This window comes from Aquarana catesbeiana, linkage group LG04 (assembly GCF_042186555.1).
Source record: "Aquarana catesbeiana isolate 2022-GZ linkage group LG04, ASM4218655v1, whole genome shotgun sequence".
Lineage (NCBI taxonomy): Eukaryota > Metazoa > Chordata > Amphibia > Anura > Ranidae > Aquarana > Aquarana catesbeiana.
This window is the reverse complement of record NC_133327.1, coordinates 521,142,601-521,169,432: the sequence shown is the minus strand read 5'-3', so window position 1 is coordinate 521,169,432 and position 26,832 is coordinate 521,142,601. Positions and strand designations below refer to the sequence as shown.

Sequence of the window (26,832 nt, the reverse complement as noted above, 5' to 3'; positions counted from 1 at the left end):
GGTGTGTTCAGGGTGATATAATGTTGGTTTTCCACCACACATAGCGTTTTACTTTTAGACCAAAAAGTTCAATTTTGGTCTCATCTGACCAGAACACCTTCTTCCACTTCCACATGTTTACTGTGCCCCCCACATGGCTTCTCACAAACTGCAAACGGGACTTCTTATGGCTTTTTTTTCAACAATAGCTTTCTTCTTGCCACTCTAAAGGCCAGATTTGTAGAGTGCACGACTAATAGTTGTTCTATGGACAGATTCTCCCACCTGAGTTGTGGATCTATGCAGCTCCTCCAGAGTTAGCTTGGGCCTCTTGGTTGCTTCTCTGATTAATGCTCTCCTTGCCCAGCCTGTCAGTTTAAGTGGACGGCTGTGTCTTTGTACATTTGCAATTGTGCCATACGCTTTCCATTTTCAGATGATGGATTGAACAGTGCTCTGTGAGATGTTGAAAGCTTGGGATATTTTCTTATGACCTAACCCTGCTTTAAACTTCTCCACAACTTTATTCCTGATCTGTCTGGTGTGTTCCTTGGCCTTCATGATACTGTTTGCTCACTAAGGTTCTCTAACAAACCTTTGAGGGCTTCACAGAACAGCTGTATATATACTGAGATTAAATTACACACAGGTGGACTCTATTTACTAATTAGGTGAGTTCTGAAGGCAATTGGTTCCACTAGATTTTAGTTAGGGGTATCAGAGCAAAGAAATACAAATGCACGCCACACTTTTCACACATTTATTTGTAAAAAATTTTGAAAACCATATATCATTTTCCCTTCACTTCACAATTATGTGCCACTTTGTGTTGGTCTATCACATAAAATCCCTATAAAATACATTTACGTTTTTGGTTGTAACATGACAAAATGTGGAAAATTTCAAGGGGTATAAATACTTTGTCAAGACAAAGTATGTGAGCTGAACAGACTGACAGTTGGTCATGGTCAAACATCAAAGTGAAGTACCACTCAAAAGTGGAACTTCTGCTTTAAGGAGTCCCAACCCCTTGACATCCCACATTTGGCATGTCATTTTTTGGGGGGAGTGAGTACCTAGTTTTGACAGTTACCCAGCTCCCTCTTCCGGTCGTACCGCCTAGGCGACTCCTCTCCCCCTCCCTCCCAGAAAACTTCTGGGACACATCACAGGTCCCAGAAGATTGCTCGGCCATTCAAGACAGCGTAGTGTGACTCATGCATGCGCAGTGCACACCCGGCTGTGAAGCCGCAAGCTTTCACAGCCGGGTGCCCACACTAGTGATGCCGACACAGAGGAGAGGCAGGGGAGAGAACCGAGGCTTCAGGTGGCCACATCGCTGGACTGTGGGACAGGTGAGTGTGTGTTTATTAAAAGTCAGCAGCTACACTTTTTGTAGCTGCTGAATTTTAATAAACAAAAAAACTAGTGGAACTCTGCTTTAAAGTAAGCTGCTCCATATTAGAATTTTGTACAGGTTGGCAGTGGAGTCTCAATTTCTGAATTTCTGTATTTCTGAATTTCAGCTTTGTTACCAGAACGAGAGGTTAGAGTAAATCTTCCAAAAAAAAAGTCTGTTCTGGTGACAACTGTCTAAGAGGGGAATTTCTTTCACCTTGTAGAGATTTTCTCTAACGTACTGTTACATCTACAGAATAGAAAGTGAAGGGAAATCTCCTCAACTGGACAGAGACCAGCAGTAAATCCAGTAGTCAGCAGTCTAAAATTAGCAACCTGAAAAAATTAGGTGGGAAGGAAGCAAGGTGTTTTACAGAATGGAAAGGGGGGATACAATTTATTTGGGCCCCTTCCATTGGTTTTCAGAGACCCCCTTTCATCCCCCTCTCTTCTGTTTTCTAATTTTCTCCTTCCTTCCCCTTTTCTCTTTTTTTTTATTTTATTTTTTTTAAATCAGGTAACTTTTATTGTAAAAGTAAAAGGTGGTACAATATACAGATAGTTGACTGTCTAGCCTCAACTGGAAAATACATAGCATATCAAAACAGGAAATCTCACAGCAATTGTACATTAGTCAACATAGAAAGCAGTTCTTGTGAGTGATAAAAAAAAAAACACTGTATACTTTTAAACACGTACAAAATAGGATTTCATATAACAACAACTAAACATCCTGGAATACTGTAAGCATTTGATACATGACAAATAAATGGTCAATACTTAAGTGCTGAGTCATTATGAGTAACCATCAATTGAACTTGATAAGTGTTATTAATGGTTGATATAACACTGTTCCAATATTTCATTAATTTAGGACATTTCCAGAGCATATGGATGAAGTCCCCAGAGTCTGACATTTAGGACAAATGTGGGTTTCCCGCCTACCCCATGAATGAAGCTGTACTGGGGTTATAAATGTAAAATAAACAAGTGTTACAGTCTATGTGCTGCTGAAACTGACACCAAGTGGCCAGCCCCAAGTATCTGTTCTCATTGTCCACCATCAATAGGACCTATATCTCTTTCCCACTTCTCACGACAAGGCAGCATGTCAGAGGCCTGCACATAAGTAAGCAAATGTGCATAGATCCTAGATATAATACCTTTCTTTTACGGCTCAGTAAAAATAGATTATGTCACGTCTACCCCAACCCAGGTGGTCAGACACTATAGGTGGCTACTGTGTTCTTTACCTATAGCAGCCCCTTTTCCCATAAGGCAAGCAGGCCTACCGGTACTCGGTTGCCCCCAGGTCTTATACACAATGCTATAGTGCCTGGCTACCACGCCAGGGAAGGCGCAAACTGAGAAAAGGAAACAGGTACTTGCGGTTGGCAGACAGGTAGCATGGTTCTATGACAGCCCAGGTAAAAGGCAGGTTGGGTATAGGGAATAGTCCAAAATCCGGTCCAAGGTATTACACAGGGAAAATCCAATCTAGCAGGGCAGACAGACAGGGGGCTTGATCAGGAACACACACGTATCACTCTCTATTACAGGTATGCGAGCGTTTGACTGGCTAACAGGTATGGTTTCCACTGAGAAACTGATCACATTAATCACCTTGCAGGTGGACAGACAGACAAGGATGCCCTGTACACACGATCGGACAATGATCCGACGGATGTTGGCTCAAACTTGTCTTGCATACACACGGTCGCACAAAGTTGTCGGAAAATCCGATTGTTCTAAACGCGGTGACGTAAAACACGTATGTCGGGACTATAAACGGGGCAGTAGCCAATAGCTTTCGTCTCTTAATTTATTCTGAGCATGTGTGGCACTTTGTGCGTCAAGTTTGTGTACACACGATCGGAATTTAACCGATCGGATTTTGTTGTCGGAAAATGTTATAGTCTGCTCTCAAAACTTTGTTCGGCGGAAATTCTGATGGAAAAAGTCCGATGGAGGCCACACACGATCGGAATTTCCGACAACACAATCCGATCACACTTTTTCTGTCAGAAAATCCGACCGTGTGAACAGGGCAGGAGAGTGCTATAGCCAAAACCCTGGATGCTAGAATGAGGAGCAGGAGCACTAGATGCTCCTGACAAATTCAAGAAAAGAGGACTCAACAGAACACATAGTGGATAGCCTGCTTTGACTAGTCACAGCGTGACGCAGCTGTAAATATTGAAAGTAGTAATTTTTTTAATGATGTCAATTCTGCCACCAACTGGTCATAAGTTTTAAGCCGGAGTCACCATATAATTGGGAGAAGTATTTTAATCCAGCCTCTGTCACCCCAGCTTGGTAATTAAGCTTATCTGTATAGAACTGATCACACCAAATAGGCGTACAGAATAAGAAACCTGTAAGACCTAATCTCTGTTTAGTAGCTTTCCACAGTTTCATAAATAATTGGGCCGTAGGACATTGTGGAGGAATGTTGGGAAAGCCTATTTCCATATATGACAAAGCTGAGTAATCAGCAGACCAATTAATAAATCTCTAGAGGGGTCCACTATGGAGGGTAAATCCTAACCTGCAAAATGTTGTGGTTGTGCAGCTAAGAAATATGTGAAAGACTGAGGACAGCGAGGCCTCCTTGATCCTTAGGGTATTGCAGAGTAGTAAGTTTTATACAATACAATACATTTGTCCAGATAAGAGCCCGAAATTGTGAATCTATTCCGTATAGGAATCAGGTAGGTCAGTGTAGTGGTCAGTGTAGGAATCAAATAGATCAGTGTAGTGGTCAGTATAGGAATTAGGTAGGGCAGTGTAGTGGTCAGTGTAGGAATCAGAAAGATGGTGTAGTGGTCAGTATAGGAATCAGGTAGGTCACTATGGGAATCAGGTAGGTCAGTGTAGTGATCAATATAGGAATCAGGTAGGTCAGTGTAGTGGTCAGTAAAGGAATCAGGTAGGGCGGTGTATTGGTCAGTATAGGAATCAGGTAGGTCAGTGTAGTGGTCAGTGTAGGAATCAGGTAGGTCCGTGTAGTGGTCAGTATAGGAATCAGGTAGGTCAGTGTAGGAATCAGATATGTCAGTGTAGTGGTCAGTGTAGGAATCAGATAGGTCAGTGTAGTGGTCAGTATAGGAATCAGGTAGGGCAGTGTAGTGGTCAGTGAAGGAATCAGAAAGGTCAGTGTAGTGGTCAGTATAGGAAACAGGAAGGGCAGTGTAGTGGTCAGTGTAGGAATCAGCTAGGTCAGTGTAGTGGTCAGATTAGGAATCAGGTAGGTCAGTATAGGAATCAGGTAGGTCAGTGTAGTGGCCTGTATAGGAATCAGGTAGGTCAGTGTAGTGGTCAGTATAGGAATCAGGTAAGGCAGTGTAGTGGTCAGTATAGGAATCAGGTAGGTCAGTGTAGTGGTCAGTGTAGGAATCAGGTAGGTCAATGTAGTGGTCAGTATAGGAATCAGGTAGGTCAGTGTAGTGGTCAGTGTAGGAATCAGATAGGTCAGTGTAGTGGTCGGTGTAGGAATCAGATAGGTCAGTGTAGTGGTCAGTGTAGGAATCAGGTAGGTCAGTGTAGTGGTCAGTATAGGAATCAGGTAGTTCAGTGTAGTGGTCAGTGTAGGATTCAGATAGGTCGGTGTAGTGGTCAGTGTAGGAATCAGGTAGGTCAGTGTAGTGGTCAGTATAGGAATAAGGTAGGGCAATGTAGTGGTCAGTATAGAAATCAGGTAGGTCAGTGAAGTGCTCAGTGTAGGAATCAGAAAGGTCAGTGTAGTGGTCAGTGTAGGAATCATGTAGGTCAGTGTAGTGGATGGAGGGATAGTGGATGGATCAACCACTTACATCAAAACAAATTTGGTTTAATAATGTATAAATGGAATACAAACAAATAAATATAACCATCTGAATAATACAAATAATACTTTCATAAAAACAGGTGACAAAATATACACTGAAAGGTTAAAATGGGGATGTTTAAAAAAGGCTGAAGCGTTTCGAGGGTGACCTCTTCATCAGAGCCTGAGAGAACGGGAACACACTCTGTGTGAGCCAGTAGGCTGACATGTGTACATGGGGAGGAGTGGCTAGTAGGAGGGTATGTCCTGTGATCTATAGTTACTTATTCTGAGCTCCATAACAGTCCACGTCCAAACATTATGGTATAGTGGGAGAGTTATATGTATTTCTTTTTTGGTGGTGCAGGATTGTTGGGTAAGCCTGTCTCCAAGGAAGTACGGGGGAGTGCTGCAGCCTGTACACATCCCTGGGGGCAGGGGACAGCCTGATCCGTGGAGTGGGAAGGTGTAGGAAGTGTCCTTGGGTAGTGCCAGACCCGCAGATGCCTGAGGAGCTGTCTTTCCGTCTGAGACAAAGGTATGACAGGATGCTCTCAGGCGCACACCTGTGTGCAGACGCCAATGGGGTATTCACAGAACAGCCATGAGCGCATCAGTAAGTGCGCGTATGTGTGCGCGTTCGCGCGCACAAGCTTGTCATCAGAACTGGCACCAGACGGCCTATTTAAACACAGACTCAGTACTGGCTGGTTGCTGCTTGGTCTACAGCATGTACCTGAATTCTTGCTGCCGAGACCTGCCAGTGATCCAGCTATGCTCCTGTCTGCTACCAGTCAAGTCCACCTGCCCACCTGTGTGTTCCTGGCAACTACCTACACAGACTTTAGGACTTGCCCTAGGCATTCTTACTCCACCGTGCTCCAGTGCCAGCTGTCCCACTACCAGCGGCCCTAGAGCCCCAGTTGTACGGGAGGCCTTCCTCTACACATCAGGCTCGCCACCAGGTACGTGACAGTACCAAGCAACCATTACTGAGCCTGCAGGAGGAACCTCTCCCCTACATGAAGTCTGCCAATGTCTCACAGGCCTTACTCAAGCGGTCAAGTCCCTGCAGGAGAAATACGTGCATCTTGTGGAGCATGTGCAAGTCCAGCTCTCTTCTGCCGTTCCCACTGCGGTGATGACATCCCCAGAACCACGAGTGCCTAGCCCTGACAGATTTTCTGGAGACCGGACTAAGTTCAGAGCGTTCCGCGATGCCTGTCAGCTCTATTTTTCACTCCAGCCACAGGCTTTTTCTGCAGAGACTACAAAGGTGGGGTTCATTATATCCCTGCTTCAAGGTGAGCCCCAAACTTGGGATCATCGTCTGTTGGAAAAGAAGGACATACAACTAAATACTATGTCCTCTTAGGTTATACAAGGACCCTCTACTAACCACTACTGCCGAGTCCTCTCTCCATGCACTCCGACAAGGCCGCAGAGCGGTCTAGGTCTATATAATGGACTTCAGGTGCTGGAGTGCAGATACCGGCTGGAATAACGCAGCTCTGCGACATCAATTCCGCCAGGGGTTATCGGAAGACTTGAAAGACGAGTTAGCTCGTGTGGGTGCTCCAAGCTCCCTGGAGGACATTACTACATTATCAATTCAGGTCCACCGTCGTCTGCGATAGCACAGGCGGGAGAAGTCAGCACTTCCATCCCAACCTGCATGGATGATGCCTAAGTTTCCAGTTCCTGTTCAGCCGACATCTGTCAAGTTGGCCTCTCTTGCACCCGAGACTGTAACACCCACACGACTAGGCCTGATTCTCCCGTCACTGTCGCCTGAGGAACAGACACGACGTCTTCAAGGCAACTCCTGCCTCTACTGCGACGGGGCGGGTCACTATGTATGGACTTGCCCTGCTAAGAGACGTGGATTCCCCTCTGTTTCTCCAGCAAGTCAGGCGGTCCTGCCAGCAACCTCTGCTCAGTTGGCACTTCCTGTTACCTTCCAGCTTCCAGGGAGAAGCGTGTCAGCTACCGCAATTGTGGACTCTGGGGCGTGCAGGTGCTTCATTGACCTAGCATTTGCTGCCAAACAAGGTATCCCTCTTTAATCCAAAGAACAGGGACTTACCATATTCTTGGCTGACGGCTCACGTATAAAGTCTGGACTGCTGACCCGGGAAACCCCTTCACTGCTGACTACGACCCCTACCGGCCATAAAGAACTTTTGCGTCTAGACGCCATCTCTTCACCTCTGTACCCTGTCATTTTGGGTTTACCATGGCTACAGGCCCATAATCCGGTGGTTGATTGGAAATCAGACAGTATCAAGTACCAATCATCTTACTGCCAGAAGCACTGTCTGTCCAACCCCACTGTTGCACACACCACTCTGTTGTGTATGGACGTTGATGCTGAGCTCTGCCAAAAGGTGCCTGGGGCCTATCACGAGTTCCTTGATGTATTCAGCAAGCGGGGAGCAGACACCCTACCTCCACACAGGGCCTACGACTGCCCCATCAAGCTCCTTTGCTGGGGCTGCTATTCCATTTGGTCAGATCTTCCCACTGTCTGAGAAAGAATTAGCAGCTCTAAAGGAATACATTGATGAAAGCCTCCAGAAAGGTTTCATTAGCCCTTCTACCTCACCTGCCGGGGCGGAAATATTCTTTGTGGAGAAGAAGGACCATTCACTACGGCCATGTGTAGATTACCGGGACCTGAACAAGATTACCGTGAAGAACCTTTACCCTCTTCCCGTGGTCCCTGAGCTTTTTCAAAGACTTCGTTCTGCTACTATTTTAACTAAACTTGACCTGAAGGGAGCTTACAACCTCATCCGCATAAGGCAGGGGGGCGAGTGGAAAACCGCCTTCCGTACCCGTTCTGGCCACTACGAGTATCTTGTCATGCCCTTCGGCCTCTGTAACGCCCCAGCTACATTTCAACACTTTATCAATGATGTTTTCAAAGACTATCTGGACATTTTCGTTATTGTTTACTTAGACGACATTCTTGTGTTCTCCACTTCCCTTGCTGATCATCGGGAGTATGTCAAGAATATTCTCTGCCATCTCCGCTTACATGGACTCTATGCCAAACCCAAGAAATGCAAGTTTGAGCGGCAGAGTATGCAGTTCTTGGGCTAGATCATTTCCACCGGAGGGATTGAAATCGACCCTCAAAAAGTGTCTGCAGTCCTGACCTGGCCAGCGCCCACTGATAAGAAGGGTTCCAACGGTCCGTTGGGTTTGCTAATTTTTATCCCAGATTTATGCAGAACTTTTCAGCCATCATCACACCAATTACCCAACTCACCAAACAGGGTGTTCGTTTCCGCTGGTCTCCTGAAGCCCAGGCTGCCTTCGAGACTCTTAAAGAACAGTTTACAACTGCCCCTGTATTAAGTCATCCAGATCCGACACTACCTTATATCCTGGAGGTAGATGCTTCCGAAAGTGCAGTCGGGGGAGTTCTGTTCCAGTGCCAAGGTCCCAAGGATTCAATCCATCCGGTAGCTTTCTTCTCTAGGAAACTTGCTCTGGCGGAGAAGAACTATGACGGAGATCAGGAGCTTCTTGCTATAAAGGACGTCCTGGAAGAGTGGAGGTATTTGTTAGAAGGAGCCGCTCATCCAATATTGATTTATACAGATCACAAGAACCTTGAATATTTAAGGACTGCCAAAAGACTAAAACTCCGCCAGGCCCGATGGGCACTTTTCTTTTCGAGGTTCTTGTTCCATATTACCTATAGACCCGGATCAAAAAACGTCTTGCCTGATGTTCTGTCACGCATGTTTGAGGATCCAAAAGACTTACCAGTACCTGACACCATCCTACCAGCAGGAAATTTTCTGTTGCTGCAGTCTGATCTCATGTCACAGTTTAAGCAGGCATCCGCAATTCCCCCTGATCCTATCAAGGAGATGTTACAGGCACAAGAGGGACTTCTTTGGAAGGGGAACCAAGTCTTCGTCTCAGAAGCAGTCTGGTTACCAGTTCTGGGATTCTGCCATGATCACCCCATAGCAGGTCACTTCGGCATTTGCAAAACAATAGATTTAGTACAACCCACATTTTGGTGGCATAATTTGGAAAGAGACTGCAAGAAATACATAGACACCTGCATTACCTGCATCCGGAGTAAAAGCACCCAAAACAAGGCGTGGGGTTTGCCCAGACCCTTACCTGTGCCCGACAGTCCGTGGACCATGATCTCCATGAATTTTATAGTTGAACTGCCACCCTCTGAAAACTGTACAGCCATCTTCGTCATAGTGGACCGGCTGACTAAGATGGCCCATTTCTACCTTTGAAGGGTACACCCTCTGCTGTTGAGCCTGCTCGAGTGTTTATTAAGGAAATCGCTAGACTCCACAGGGTACCCATCGACATTGTCTCTGACCGAGGAGTCCAATTTACCTCAAGGTTTTGGTGGGAACTGTGTGAAGCCTTAAGAATCATACTTTCCATGTCATCAGCATATCATCCGCAATCTAACAGTCAGACCGAACGGACTAATCAGACGTTGGAACAGTACATCCATTGTTTCACCTCGTTTGTGCAGGATGACTGGGTATCACTCTTACCACTAGCCGAGTTTGCTTATAACAACTCCTGTCATGCAGCTACCAAGCAATCTCTGCTCTTTTCAAATTATGGCTTCCATCCCACCTTTTTGCCCGACCTTGTCCCTGAGTCTTTGGCACCAGCCATCCAAAGCACTGTGGACTTCTTCAATCGCAACAACAAGCTGTTGCAAGAGACTGTGACCAAGGCAGAAGAGAATAATAAGAGAGCTTTTGATAGAAAGAGGAGAGGGGAACTCATTCTGCAACCAGGGGACCGGGTTTGGTTGGCTACAACCAATCTGAGACTGGCCTGTCCGTCAAAGAAGTTAGCTCCTAAATTTCTTGGATCGTTTCCTGTGAGGAGAAGGATTAATGATGTTTCCTACGAACTATCTCTACCAGAATCCTTCAGCATACATCCGGTATTTCATGTATCTTTGTTAAAGCCCGCATTGCCCGATCCCTTCCCTAATCGGGAGTCTAGAACAACTGAAACCAGTGATGATCAATGGGGACGAGGAGCTCGAGGTGGAAGCAATTGTAAACTGCAGGAGGAGAAGGGGTCAACTGCAATATCTAATCAAGTGGAGAGGTTATGGGCCGGAGGAAAACTCCTGGGAACCAGAGCAAAATGTACATGATATGGACTTAATACATGCTTTCTTCTGCAGTCATCCCCTGAAGAGGAACCAACTGGGCATCCGGAGGCTGCCGTAAGGGGGGGCAATGTCAGGGAAGTCATCCGCAGAGTACAGCTGATGCTCTCAGGTGCACACCTGTGCGCAGGCGCCAACAGGATATTCACAGAACAGCCATGGGCACATCAGTAAATGCGCATGCGTGAGCGAGTTCGCGTGCGCACGCCTGTGATCAGAACTGGCACCAGACGGCCTATTTAAACACAGACTCAGTACTGGCTGGTTGCTGCTTGGTCTACAGCGTGTACCTGAATTCTTGTTACCTGTGTTGACTCCTGATTACCGTTACGGCCTGTGACCTGACTTCTCTCCTGCCTGCCGTTTGTACCTGATCTGCCTACTTGCTGCCAAACCTGCCTGTGACCTGACTTTTCTCCTGCCTGCTGTTGTACCTGATCTGCCTAGCCATTGCCAAATCTGCCTGTGACCTGACTACGTTCCTGCCAGCTGCGACATCTGATCTGTCTGCTACCAGTCAAGTCCAGCTGCCCACCTGTGTGTTCCTGGCAACTACCTACACAGACTTCAGGACTTTCCCTAGGCACTCTTACTCCACCTCTCTCCTGGCTAGGCAGTCCAAAGTTCAGAGTGGACAATAGTTTTCGGCCTTGCTGCCCTCCAGGATAGGGATATCCTAGTAGTCAAACAAAAAAACAGAAAAGAGAGGACGCACCAGCCTTGTGCATTATCCTTTAGTACATTTATTCAGAAAAATATAATAAAAACTACTCACGAAGGTAGAAAGAAAATCATGCTTGTAACAATCTCTGACATATGGCAGTCTGTCCACTGATAACAGTCTCCAGGTCCTAGAGAAAGGTCATGCGAACCGCTGCTGGCTGACGTGTTTCGAAGGTATACCTTCTTCCTCAGAGCCTAACAGTGTTACTCTCTTGCAGCTACTTATACATGTGTTCATCTGGGAAACACATCCCAGATCTACCCTAAAGCCCCTCCCCCGAAACATGGGTGGTGTTGTAAAAGGCAGACCTTAGCTGAATATTTGCAGTCAACTGCATATTTACACACATGTATACACACTAACCATGTGTCCGTGCTCATTGCTGACCGCATGCCAACAGATATCACAGGCTGCAGATGAGAGATCTCAGAGTGCTATTTAACCCCTTCCCGCCGACCGTACGCACATCTGCGTACTCGGCTTTCGGGGGTTATACTGGGATGATGCCCGCTGCTGCAGGCATCATCCCGGTACCGTTGTTTCGAGCGGGCGATCGGCTATCTGCATATAACAACCAATACAGCTCGGCTGTTATACCGGAGGAGCGGGAGGGGACGTCCCCCCCTCCCGCCGCTCTTACCGGGCCTCCCGTGCGATCGGGAGGCCCGGTGTCCAATCGGCTGCCTCCGGCGGCTGTGGGCGGGTTGGAACGAAGCTGTGGGTGGCTTCGTTCCAGCCTTCTCAATGTAAACGCGGAAGCGACGTCATGACGTCACTTCCCGTTTACTCGGCTGCCAATGGCGCCGAATTTAAAAAAATGTACAGTGTTCAGAATTGCCGTTTTTGGCAATCTGAATACTTTGAAGTGCAGAGGAGGGATCGGGGGTCTTTTAGACCCCCGATCCCTCCATAAAGAGTACCTGTCACCACCTATTACTGTCACAAGGGATGTTTACATTCCTTGTGACAGCAATAAAAGTAAAAAAAAAACATTTTTTTTTTTAAACACAATTTATAAGAATAAAAATAAATAAAATAAATTAAAAAAAAAAATTTTTAAGCGCCCCCGTCCCCGCGAGCTCGCGCAGCGAAGAAAGCGCATATGGAAGTCGCGCCCGCATATGTAAACGGTGTTCAAATCACACATGTGAGGTATCGCCGCAATCGTGAGAGTGAGAGCAATAATTCTAGCCCTAGACCTCCTCTGTAACTCTAACCTGGTAACCGTAAAAAAAATGTAAAACGTCGCCTATGGAAATTCATAGGTACCGTAGTTTGTCGCCATTCCACGAGTGCGTGCAATTATAAAGGGTGACATGTTTGGTATCTATTTACTCGGCGTAACATCATCTTTCACATTATATAAAAAAATTGGGGTAACTTTACTGTTTGGATTTTTTAAAATTCGTGGAAGTGTCCCTTTTCCAAAAATTTGCGTTTAAAACACCGCTGCACAAATACCATGTGATATAAAATATTGCAACAATCTCCATTTTATTCTCTAGATTCTCTGCTAAAAAAATATATATAATGTTTGGGGGTTCTAAGTAATTTTCTAGCAAAAAATATGGATTTTAACTTGTAAACACCAAATTTCAAAAATAGGCTTAGTCATGAAAGGGATAAAGAACTACAACAGTAGTAGTAACAACATCACCTCCATCCAGAGACACCCATCCCAACGGGGACTGCAGTTGATCTATCGCCCAGGGGCGCAGCCATCCTCTCGCTCACCACCTTCTCGATCCCGATGTCCGTTCCAGACAGTATTCCAACCTCAAGATACACCGCGGTTTCCTATAGCGGCGGGTGGAACGCACGCCATACATTCTCCTTCCCATTGCGGTCCAAAGGGTGGAAGTGTAATCCTGACGTCACCTCCCATGCGCCCGTGGTCGCATAGGATTGACATCAGCGGTGGTAAACACTGTCTGCCATGCTGTTGGAGATAAAATGTGGAGAACAAGGCGGACAGGTGTACCAGTACATTCACTCCTCTATAGCTTTTCTGACCCCATAAGTGACACCGGAAAAAATACCAACATATCTGATCCACGAGAACGAGTGAACCATCGAGAAAAAAAAGGGAAGGGGGGGAAGGGGAGACCTCCACATCCATGGTGCCCAACACACAAGTGAAGGCAGACATATCTATATATGATTATACATACATACATATGCAAATGCACACATGCATATATGTATACTTGCCCACATGGGGTAATGCCATGGTGGGCGATCTAGAAGGTGCAATATAGCACCGAAGCAATATTTATAACTCTATAGTATAAATATTATGCAGCGCTAAGGACAGCCAATAAATGAAAATACCAAAATTATTAAAAATTATTAAAACATAAAATCATAATTGATACCGTGAAAGATTACCATAAAAATTTATGACCACTGTAGGATATGTGTATAATGAAATACTAAAATTAATAGTGTCAAAAAAACAAAAAAGAGCACATAAAAAGTCCCATCACAAATAGTGCGATTAAAAAAAATTCCATATATAAAGTTCATAAACAGAAAAAAGAAGAAGAACTAATCCAAAATCCGTGATAAAGGAAATCCAATCTCCCAAAAAGTGAATACACCCAAGTGGATATGAGGCTCCTTACCGACTCAAAAGACCAACAAAGGTCTATCCAGGCATATGGGAGATTACAGGTTTCCCAATAACCTATACCAGCATCTGGGTCTGTGGCTGAGGCTGTATGGCTCCGGAAATAAAAGCAAGAAAGGCTCCCATAGTGTAATCGTTCCAATCAATAATATTTAATGAATAAAAAGATGCACTTACAAGTAGTTCAAATAAACGAGTGTCAGAGTAATCTCAATGATGTAGCGTCTCCGCAGGCTTCCCGCTGTGCATACACTTCCCATCCAGTTCAGCAAAAGAGGAACAGCGTAGTGACGTCAGCGTCATAGGCCACACCCTACGCGTTTCGTCACGATAGGACGTCGTCTGGGGGTTGGGCCAAGTGCCGCCCGTCACCACGCTCTGGGTATAAATAGACCCGCGGCGCCATCTTAAGTGCTGGCCGCTATAGGAATAGACCCGCGGCGCCATCTTAAGTGCTGGCCGCTATAAGAATAAGATGGGAAATACAAAAATGGCGCCGAACTGACGACACACCATCCAGGAAGAGGAAACATATTTAAGAAAAGGAAGCCATATAAAATAATACAATTACCGCCATCTAGCGGCCAAAAATCATATCGACATGATGAAAAGTGAATGCAACAGGCAGGAATTCCAGGGAGAACGCCACATAATAAATGCATCAATAATTAAAAAATTGTTTAAAAACCTCTACAAAGTAAACAAAAAGGTGCATCTGAGTAATTAACTCCACATAAAAAATACATAATTGATAAAACAGATGAAAATAAAAAAATACAAACATGTATAAGAAATAAATTATAAAACCTCACAACTAATTAGGAATTATTAATAAAAGAATTAATGTCCCAGTCTACATTAAGCCCAAAGGGCACATAACTCATCATATCGAATATCCATCTCGTTTCTAGCCTGGAAATGGCTCTGATTTTATTACTACCCCTCCAGTGACACTGAAGTTTGGCTAGTGCCACAAAAAGTGTTCCCTTAATCTTCTTATCGTGGTATTTGGCATAATGCCTAGACAGGTTATGTTTAGTAAATCCACGCCTAATGTTGCCCACATGCTCAGATAACCGCACATGAAGAGCCCGCTTTGTGCGCCCAATATATTGCTTTAAACAGGGGCACTGTATCATGTACACTACATATTCAGTAGTGCACGTGATAAATGACTCAATCTTATATATTTGATTAGTTTGGGTTGATTGAAAACTCTCACATCTGCGGCCTCTAAAAGCATTAAGCTGACAAATTTCACATTTTCTGCAGGGATGAAAGCCATTCAGAGATGGAAAAAAAGAGATAGGCCTAGGAGGATCTACAATATTGGGAGCAATCATATGCCATAAAGTAGGTGCTCCTCTAAAAATAACTACTGGATGATCCGGTAGACTAGGGCCAAGTACCCTATCATTCTTCAACAGGCCCCAATGTCTATTCAGTATCTTTTTGACCAAGAAATGTTGGTTAGAGTATCTCGTTACTAGAGAACAGGCAAATCGATTATCAGAAGCATGATTCGCCATCCTATCCCCACTGAGCATAGTATTTCTATCCAAATTACCCACCTGAATAATAGTATCATCTATCTCAGCTTAAGGGTATCCCTTCTCCAGAAATCTCAATTTTAGAATCTGGGCCTGCTGTAGATAATCAGGGAAATTGGTACAGTTATGCCTGATTCTCTGGAGCTGGCCTTTAGGGACCGCCTTAAGCCAGGGGGTATGATGGCAACTACTCATGGGGATATAGGCATTACGGTCCGTCTCTTTAAAATATGTAGTAGTAATAAGTTGACCCTCATTGACCGTGATGTTTAGGTCTAGAAAATGAATGTGAGAACTACTGGCCTCATATTGCAAGCAAATACCTCTATCATTTAGATTAAGCCTGTGAAAAAAAGCTTCAAGGGAGGGGAGGTCACCCTCCCACACCAGGAGTACATCATCGATGTATCTTTTCCAGAGGCGTAGCTCCTTGGGTGGGTTGGTATCAATGACCTCACTTTCCCAACGAGCCATGAAGAGGTTCGCTAGGCTGGGCGCGAACTTTGCACCCATAGCTACGCCTACAGCTTGCAAAAAGAAATCGCCTCCAAACCAGAAGTAGTTATGGCTTGTGGCGAAGCGCAAGAGTTGTAAAATAAATTCTCTCTGTATAGATGGCATAGAGGAGTCCTGCTCCAAATAGAATCTAGCAGCCTCATATCCATGTTGATGGGATATAATGGTATAGAGAGAGGCTACATCAGCAGTTGCAAGAATGCAGCCATCTCTCCATCCGAAATCTACCAAGAGGTTAATAACTTGCGTAGTATCCCTCAAAAAAGCAGGGGTATTAACCACATGGGGTTGCAAGAAATTATCCACATATCTACCAATTCTGGCTGTAATAGAATCAATCCCGCTGATAATCGGGCGGCCAGGAGGTCTGGAGGGATTCTTGTGGATTTTCGGCAGATAATATATCACTGGTACCCTCGGAGCAGAGGGCACCAGATATGCCTTTTCTTTTTTGTTCAGAACACCCAATTGATATCCATCATTAATAAGAGCAAGAAGCTCCTTTTTGTATTTAAATGTGGGATTTACTTTCAGCTTTGTATAGGTGACACTATCCGACAAGAGCCTATTAATCTCCTCCAGGTAATCACTTTTGTTCAATATAACGACACCACCTCCTTTATCTGCTGGGCGTATGATAATATCATTACGCGCACAAATTTGTTTCAAATTAAAATGGAGGCTACAGTTGCCCCCAAATCTCGGCATCTTGAGAGCAACCAAATCCTTCACCACCATCTCTTTAAAGACTTGAATCGATGGAGCTACAAGCCCGGGTGGGTTGAACAATGAGGCGTTAGAAAAATTGGTATGTCTAATCTGGATTCTACCAGTTTCTCCAAGGCCCGGTGCACCCGAGACTCCTCCAGAGTTGAGACCCTGGGAGCCACCATCCGGTGTACTATTTTGATACACATTAGCAGGGGTCAATTGACTTCGATTACCTATTGGGTTCAGGAGAAAATGACGTTTAATATTCATTTTTCTAATAAATTTGTGGACATCAATGAATGTCTCAAATTTATTTAGTATACGGGGGGGTGCAAACTTGAGACCCTGGCTAAGAACAGCTTGTTCCCCTACAGATAATTTGACTGAACTCAGATTAAAGACTCCATCAATTTTCAATGTTTCCTTTTTTTTGGATCTGATCCTCCTCCCCCCTCTGATGCCTCTTTTTCTTCGTGTCCCCTTTTTGATCTGATGTTGCCCTGGGGAAAAAAACGACGAGTTTGTTCTACGGTGGCATAGTGGGAGGGTGATTCTAAAAAATCATCTCTATGTCTAGGAGGATAGTCATAAGGATGTCTCATAATGGCAGGATCAACTCCACAGTCCACTTGATCATAGGAAAAGGGAGCAAATCTGTTATGAAGAGGGATATTGTTACTTCTAGGGGTCTGTCTGGTTGACCCATCCCTATAATGATTGTATAAATCTCTAGGATCACCTCTAGAAATCCTTGTATTATGATTATTAAAATCATTTCTACGTGGTGTCCTTGGGTATGGAAAATTCCTATTCCTCTGAGTCTGATAATTTTTCTCACGTGGGGTCCCATAAGGCGGATAACGATCATCATGAGCCAACCATGAATCGCGGTCACCATAGGGAACCCCATGTGGTCTACCAGTATAATTATCTTTCTGTCGTTCCCATACAGGTATCACAGAATCTTGATATCTATAATTTATATTTTTATTTTTATTTTTATTTCCCTTTCTTAATTTAGGTCTGGTAGCATTCCCATCTCCACCCTGGGGGGCATATCTGTTTAGTTCATTGGAATAATTACCTCTAGCTTGTGACACTGGAGGAATGATTGCACCTGGCAATGAAGAGATAGGTGCTTGTGTTGAGGAAGCAAGTCCTTCAGTTACCATTGGTTCATCAGTCTTTATCTGCCACTTAAAGACCACTTTATTGGCATAATCCGCCAAATCACGGTTATACTTTTTTTTCTTTTTACTCTTTTGTTCACTATCCTCTTTTTCAAGGAATAGTTTTAATTGGTCTGATTTCTGTTTATATACTTCATGGTCTCTAAGTAAAGACAATTTCTCCCTGACTAGCCCAATTTCATTATTGAGAAATTTCAGTTTGTCATGCTTCTTATCCAATAGAAACTGGAGAAATGAAATTCCTCTATCATTGAAATAGGTGAACCACCCCTCCAAATCGGTTTCACCTTTCTGCGGGCTTACTTCCCACCTGAGACTTCGTGGTACCATTTTTTGTGCAACGTATTGCTCAAGGTAGGCTATATCCCAATTAGTGTGTAATTCTGAAACCAGGAGGTTTTTCAATCTAAGAAATATACCACCTATCTCATCAGTCTGCTCTGTATTGCCATCAAACACACCTTCTGTGTTGATATTATATTGGGATCTAAAATCAAAGATATCCATTCCTTAGGTTTCAGCTGCAACGTATTCGTATCAAAAAATTCCAAAATATGTAAAAAAACCCAAAACCCATATCCACTTGGGTGTATTCACTTTTTGGGAGATTGGATTTCCTTTATCACGGATTTTGGATTAGTTCTTCTTCTTTTTTCCGTTTATGAACTTTATATATGGAATTTTTTTTAATCGCACTATTTGTGATGGGACTTTTTATGTGCTCTTTTTTGTTTTTTTGACACTATTAATTTTAGTATTTCATTATACACATATCCTACAGTGGTCATAAATTTTTATGGTAATCTTTCACGGTATCAATTATGATTTTATGTTTTAATAATTTTTAATAATTTTGGTATTTTCATTTATTGGCTGTCCTTAGCGCTGCATAATATTTATACTATTATCTAGAGGATGTGTCTGACTCTTTTATGCTGGCTGCTTTGGTAATTTGGGTCAGAACCTTGTTTTTTATTTAATGTGTTTTTAGTTTGTAAAGGTTAATCCCTTATAGCTACCAATCAATTATTGGGTTTCTAGCGCAGCGTTAACCCTTTTTGGGTTTTTTTAAATATTTATAACTCGCATGTGATATCATGCACACACATACAAAGTGTGCATACACATGTATATATAGGGGTAAAGCCTGCAGGGTATATAAAGGTGTTAATATTGGTATTATTATTAAATGCCATATACAATAGCATTACATTAAAAATGTATGTATGTGTGCCCTTAGCTAAAGGGGCCGATGTGCACATGTATAAGAGCATAAGCAAGACTCACACAACAGTGTCTGTGTATATACACAAAGGTGCACAAACTCAGGCACTCGCATAATAACAAGATAAAACCATGTGCACACAAAAAATGCATATTAGATACATAAATGATTGAATACATTATTTTAAATCCGTGATAAAAGAATTCTAATTAAAAAGTTTTAAAATTGTTTCTAAAACGTTTAAAAAATGAATGAACTACTATAATACACATGTGTATATATAAAAAATGTAAATATATACATACACACATATATGCACTCCAAAAGAGAGAGATATTTTAAAAAATATATTTTATATATAGTGAGTAAGTAAATAGACATGGGGCTATTTCTCTGTTGGCTCTCTGACGCTTTCACACTATTTTGTGTATTTCGGGGTCTGCACTGAGGCCTCCAGGGGGGAGGCTGCCAAGAGTGAGGATCCAGAAGGCCTCTCGCTTGCATAGCCTCTGGTGTCTCCTCCCTGCGTCTAGCTCTCCCCCAATGGACTCAATTCCAAAAACGTTCATGTCTGCAGGATCCTCTTGGTGAGCCTCTAGAAAATGCAGAGAGACTGGATATTTATCTTTTAAATTAATGATACCACATTTATGTTCTATTATTCTGACTCTCATTGGGCGCTGGGTTCGACCAACATACAGACGCCCGCAAAGACAAACAATACCATAGACTACTTATTCTGTTCCGCAGTTCATGAATTGTTTGATTTTATGAACCCTTCCATCTTTCCCTACTATGGTTTTCTTTCTGTGCCACATGTACATGCATGTGCCACAGTTTTTAACACTGCCCTTGTAGCTCCCTTTTTGGTCGAATATTGTTGACCAATTGTTGATGGGTTTGTTGGTAGATATTTTTACCCTACTTGGGGCTATCAAGCTCCTTAGATCACGGGGTTTGCGGAAGACGATGTTAGGATTATCAGGGAGTGTATCACCTAACACAGGGTCATGTTTAAGAATATTCCAGTTCTTTTTGATAATATTCTGAATTTCAAAAGCCTTGTTGGTATACTGGGTGGAAAATCAAACCTGTTGAGTATCGAGGGTGGTCTGACTTCAAGATTTTTTGTTTTCTCCTAATGGGTTATCATAAAGAGCCAAATATTTATTAAGGGCTGTCTCTATATGACTAGCATCATAGCCTTTTTCTTTAAACTTCTGTGTACGAAGTTTACTTTGTTCCAAAAAGTCTTCTTTTTTAGTACACGTAGGCTTCAAGCGACAAAGTTGTGCATAGGGGACATTCTGTATCCACCTAGGATGGCGATTGCTTTTTGCATGTAAGTACGAATTGCCTCCACTGGGTTTAAAATGCGTTTTGGAAAAATATCACCATTTGGGTCACCTTGCAGTTCTAAGTCCAATAAAACTAAACACTTTTCATCTATAACATGAGTAAATTCTATGCCGAAAGGATTGTTCCTACAATATCCTAAAAAATTACTAAGGTCATGATCTGACTCATGTTATAGATGAAAAGTGTTTAGGTTTTTTTTGGACTTTAGCACAGATCGTGCTAAATGGCAATCACAGCGGCCATTTAGCACTCGATCTGAGTGTCCAATGAGAGATGATCTCATATGTAATATGAGATCATCTCTCATCGCTGGTGTTCTGCCGAGAAAGTTCCGCTCAGCGGATAAGGACCCCCCTCTACTGCGCAGGCGCTGCGCCTGTGCAGTAGGATCCGGCGGAAATAGCCGAAGGTGAATAGCTGAAAATCAGCTGTACATGGCGCCTGTAAGAGGGCCCCTCGCCACACTTCGGGCACGGCCTCGCTTCGCTCGGCTCTTTTTGATTCCCCCTCTAGGTCCACTTGGATGGTGGGGAAGGAACCTGGACCCAGGGCGCAGGCGCCGTGTACAGCTGATTGAAAAGTTTGAGCTTCGGCTATCTCCGGCGGCTGACAGTAGTTCGTACTGCGCAGGCGCTGCGCCTGCGCAGTACAGGGGGGAACTTATCCGCCAAGGGAACTTTCTCGGCAAGACACCGGCTCTCCCTCCTCACACAGAGACAGCGTGTGAGGAGGGAGAGCGAACGGCTGAAGCGTCAGTGTAAGAAAAAAAACAAGGGAAATTAAAGTGCCCACAGTACCTGTCAGTGCCATCTGTCCCCAGTGCCACCTGTCAGAGCCATCTGTCCCCAGTGCCAACTGTCAGTGCCATCTGTCCGCAGTGCCACGTATAAGTGCCATCTGTCATCAGTGCCACGTATAAGTGCCATCTGTCATCAGTGCCACGTATAAGTGCCATCTGTCATCAGTGCCACCTTTTAGTGCTATCTGTCATCAGTGCCACGTATTAGTGCCATCTGTCATCAGTGCCACATATTAGTGCCATCTGTCATCAGTGCCACATCAGTGTCACGTGTCATCAGTGCCACATATTAGTGCCATCTGTCATCAGTGTCACGTGTCATCAGTGCCAAGTATCAGTGCCATCTGTCATCAGTGCCACCTGTCAGTGTCACGTGCCATCTGTTATCAGTGTCACATGTCATCAATGCCACGTATCACTGCCATCTGTCATCAGTGTCACGTGTCATCAGTGCCACGTGTTAGTGCCATCTGTCATCAGTGCCACGTATCAGTGCCATCTGTCATCAGTGTTACGTGTCATCAGTGCCACGTGTTAGTGCCATCTGTCATCAGTGCCACGTATCAGTGCCATCTGTCATCAGTGTCACGTCAGTGTCACTGTCATTGTCCTGGTGCTCCAGGGCCTTCAAAAGTGTAATAGGTAGTCAACAAGTTAGATGGGTAATTTATGCTCCTAGAACATGTGATGGTGCTTCCTGCATGTTTGGCCTCTCTATGTGGCCAGACTGTGAAAAAGTCCCACACATGTGGTATCATAATACTCAGGAGGAGTAGCAGAATGTATTTTGGGGTGTCATTTGTGGTATACACATACCATGTGAGAGAAATAACCTATTAAAAAATGGCAATTTTGTGGAAAAAAAAATCTTCATTTTGCAAAGATTTGTGGGAAAAAATTACAACATCAAAAACCTCACCATGCATCTTACTAAATACCTTGGAATGTCTACTTTAAAAAAAGGGGTCATTTGGGGGGTATTTGTACTTTCCTGGTTTGTTTGGGTTGCAAGAAATGAGATAGGCCTTCAGTACATCAGGTGTGATCACTTTTTTATGATTTGCACCACAGATTGTAGACTCTCTAACTTTCACAAAGACCAAATAATATCCACTAATTTGTTTTTTTTTTTACCAAACATATGTAGCAGTATAAATTGTGGCCAAAATTTATGAAGAAAAATTAATAATTTGCAAAATTTTATCACAGAAACTAAGAAAAATGCGGGGTTTTTTTCAAAATTTTCAGTCGTTTTTCATTTATAGCGCAAAAAATAAAAAACCCAGAGGCGATCAAATGCCACCAAAATAAAGCTCTATTTGTATGAAGGACAAAAAAATTTGGGTACAGTATTACATGACTGAGTAATTGTCATTCAAAGTGTGAGAGCACTGAAAGCTGAAAATTGGTCTGGTCACGAGGGGGGTTTAAGTGCTCAGTTGTCAAGTGGTTAATTAGAATTCTTTTATCACTGATTTAAAATAATGTATACAATCATTTATGTATCTGATATGCATTTTTTGTGTGCACATGGTTTTATCTTGTTAATATGCGAGTGCCTGAGTCTGTGCACCTTTGTGCATATACACGGACACTGTTGTGTGAGTCTTGCTTATGCTCTTATACATGTGCACGTCAACCCCTTTAGCTAAGGGCACACATACATACATTTTTAATGTAATGCTATTGTATATGGCATTTAATAATACCAATATTAACACCTTTATATACCCTGCAGGCTTTACCCCTATATATACATGTGTATGCACACTTTGTATGTGTGTGCATTATATCACATGTGAGTTATAAATATTGCTTCGGTGCTATATTGCACCTTCTAGATTGCCCACCATGGCATTACCCCATGTGGGCAAGTATACATATATGCATGTGTGCATTTGCATATGTATGTATGTATAATCATATATAGATATGTCTGCCTTCACTTGTGTGTTGGGCACCATGGATGTGGAGGTCTCCCCTCCCCCCCCCCCTTTATTTTCTTGATGGTTCCCTCATTCTTGTGGATCAGATATGTTGGTATTTTTCCCAGTGTCACTTATGGGGTCAGAAAAGCTATAGAGGAGTGAATGTACTGGTACACCTGTCCGCCTTGTTCTCTACATTTTATCTCCAACAGCATGGAAGACAGTGTTTACCACCGCTGATGTCAATCCTATGCGACCATGGGCGCACGGGAGGTGACGTCAGGATTACACTTCCGCCCTTTGGACCGCAATGGGAAGGAGAATGTATGGCGTGCATTCCACCCGCCGCTATAGGACACCGTGGTGTATCTTGAGGTTGGAATACTGTCTGGGACGGACATCGGGATCGAGAAGGTGGTGAGCAAGAGGATGGCTGCGCCCCTGGGCGATAGATCAACTGCAGTCGCCGTTGGGATGGGTGTCTCTGGATGGAGGTGATGTTGTTACTACTACTGTTGTTGTTCTTTATATAGCACTCTGAGATCTCCCATCTGCAGCCTGTGATATCTGTTGGCATGCGGTCAGCAATGAGCACGGACACATGTGTGTGATCTGTCTGTGGATGCGGGCCAGTTTGATGCTGGGTGCATGCATTCTACATGTGTGTATGTGATGGTTAGTGTGTAAACACATGTGTGTAAATATGCAGTTGACTGCAAATATTCAGCTAAGGTCCACCTTTTACAACACCACCCATGATTTGGGGGAGGGGCTTTAGGGTAGATCTGGGATGTGTTTCCCAGATGAACACATGTATAAGTAGCTGCGAGAGAGTAACACTGTTAGGCTCTGAGGAAGAAGGTATACCTTCGAAACGCGTCAGTCAGTAACGGTTCGCATGACCTTTCTCTAGGACCTGGAGACTGTTATCAGTGGACAGACTGCCATATGTCAGAGATTGTTACAAGCATGATTTTCTTTCTACCTTTTGTGAGTAGTTTTTATTATGTTTTTCTGAATAAATGTACTAAAGGATAATGCACAAGGCTGGTGCACCCTCTCTTTTCTGTTTTTTTGTTTGATTCCTACACTGACGTGCCTGACCACTGCATTAACCTACCTGATTCCTACACTGACCACTGCACTGACCTATCTGATTCCTATATTGACCACTACACTGACCTACCTGATTCCTACACTGACCATTACACTGCCCTACCTGATTCCTACACTGACCTACCTGACTCCTATACTGACCACTACACTGACCTGTCTGATTCTTGCACTGACCACTACACTGCCCTACCTGATTTCTATACTGACCACTACACTGATCTATCTGATTCCTACACTGACCACTACACTGACCTACCCGATTCCTATACTGACCACAGATAGGTCAGTGTAGTGGTCAGTATAGGAATCAGGTAGGTCAGTGTAGTGGTCAGTATAGGAATCAGGTAGGTCAGTGTAGTGGTCAGTATAGGAATCAGGTAGGGCAGTGTAGTGGTCAGTGTAGGAATCAGATAGGTCAGCTTAGTGGTCAGAATAGGAATCAGATAGGTCAGTGTAGTGGTCAGTGTAGGAATCAGGTAGGTTAATACAGTGGTCAGGCAGGTCAGTGTAGGAATCAGGTTGGTCAGTACTACTGTACTAGTGGAAGGGACTCAGGGAGTGCTAAAATCTGCAGGTTAGGGGGGGGCAGATTTCTTGCCTTGTCCCAGGCGCTGACAACCCACAATACATCACTGACTGCATATGTAATTTGAGGAAAATATACATATAAAATCGTTTACCATTTGCCAAAAAAAAAAAATCTGGTCACCTTATAATAAGGCTTGCCTCTGGGTACAGTGAATATCTCCAAAACTTGCACTGTTTAAGAGATATTCACACTGCATGCAGCCAGTGATATCACCGACACATGCACTCTAAGGGACGACATACCGTGCCATCCCTTCAGAGCTTTGTGCCGCGGTCCGTGACTTCTGCAAGCATACGCAGGAGTGAGGTCATTGCGCCTTGGCCAATAAGACTGCCCGAGCACTCGAACCCAGAAAGAAGGCCGAGTGAAGATGGAAGCCCTCTCAGCTGCTGGAGGAGTTTGTTCTAAGGTAAGTATTTCATAATGTCCTAGTATGCAATGCATACTAGGATATTATGTCTTTACCTTGCAGAGGATTAAAAAAAAAAAAAAAAAAAAAGTGTGGTTTACTGTCGCTTTAATGACATTGGCTTAATCTTTGCAGTCATTATCCTGCTGCACCCCAGTTCCTATGTTTTTGTGCATAGGACATGGAAACAAGGCTAAGCGACTAAGGATCTGGGGTGCAGAAAAAATGGCAGTAGGTGCTCTGGACTGATGAGTCAAAATTTTTAATATTTGGCTGGAGGCAGTTTGTTTGTGAAGGGCTGGAGAGCGGTACATTAATGAGTGTCTGCAGGCAACATTGAAGCATGGTGGAGGTTATTTGCAAGTTTTTGGGCTGCATTTCTGCAAATGGAATTAAAGATTTGGTCAGGATCAATGATGTCATCAATGCTGAGAAATACAGGCAGATACTTATTCATCATATCATACCATTAGGGAGGAGTGTGATTGGCCCCAAATTAATTTTGCAGCATGACAATGACCCCAAACATATAGCCAATGTCATTAAGAACTATCTTCAGTGTAAAGAAGAACAAGGAGTCCTGGAAGTGATGGTTTGGCTCCCACAAAGCACCGATCTCAACATCATAGAGCCTGTGTGGGATTACATGAAGAAACAAAAGGATTTGAGGCAGCCTACATCCACAGAAGATCCATGGTGAGTTTTACATGACATTTGAAACAACCTACCTGCCGAGTTCCTTCAAAAATTGTGTGCAAGTGTACCTAGGAGAATTGAAGAATTGATGCTGTTTTGAAGACAAAGGGTGGACACAACAATTATTGATTGGATTTGGATTTCTATTCTGTTCATTTACTTTCAATTTTGTTATTTGATAAAAATAAACTATTAACACTTCTATTTCTGAAAGCATTCTTAATTTACAGCATGTTTTCATACCTATCTAAAACTTTTGCACAATACTGTATATCTGTACTACATACATTTATATCATTAAAGCTTAACTCAAAAAAACATTCCCCTCTGGGTGATCTCTGTACATTACAAGGACTTTAATAAACTTTGTTGCAGATTCCTACCTTTTGTTATTTGAGAGGGGTCTGGCTGATGACTGGAGCACCACGTTTGGCAGGAAGCATGTGACCTCCACTCCATAAACATTGCATAGACATTAGAAACAACACATGGAAGTGGAGGTGACATGTTTCCTGCCACATCTGCATGTACATGGTATCTGGCTGCAGACTGGAACTCCACTCTCCACAGGAAACATGTGTCCTCCACAGATTTCACTGTCAGAGTCATTTTTGCATTTTCTGCACACATGTTTAAAAAATCATATTAGGCCTCAATATTACATAAAACCAACCAAAATAATATATATTTTCTGAGAGCAGACACCCTAGAGAATAAAATAGTGGTAGTTAAATTTTTTTATGTCACAAGATATTACCGTAAAGGCAGGGCCGTCTTTAATATTGATTGGACCCTGGGCAAAAACATTCTTGGGTCCGCCCCCATGCAATTTCACTCTCCACCTGCTCTGAGACATACAATAAATAGCAGCTAGACTTAAAATCAGTTTACTGTATCGGATCAGGCAGCAATTGCGATTGGTTGCCAGCGGTTACAGCATATCATTACTACTTACTGACTGGTTGCTAGAGGTTACAGCACAAATTACGGCTCACTGATTAGTCGCTAGAGGTTACAGCAAATG

At 43.5% G+C, this 26,832-nt stretch overlaps 1 protein-coding gene across 2 annotated transcripts in view; it reads right to left on the bottom strand.

The window, feature by feature from the left end:
* Positions 1-26,305, bottom strand: part of LOC141140513 (sulfotransferase 6B1-like) — a 96,660-nt gene extending 70,355 nt beyond the window's left edge. For both annotated transcript variants that reach the window (XM_073627791.1, XM_073627790.1), the window contains exon 1: positions 26,192-26,305. The gene's annotated coding sequence lies outside the window, so the exon portion shown is untranslated. The remainder of the gene's footprint in view (positions 1-26,191) is intronic.
* Positions 26,306-26,832: the final 527 nt, after the last annotated feature.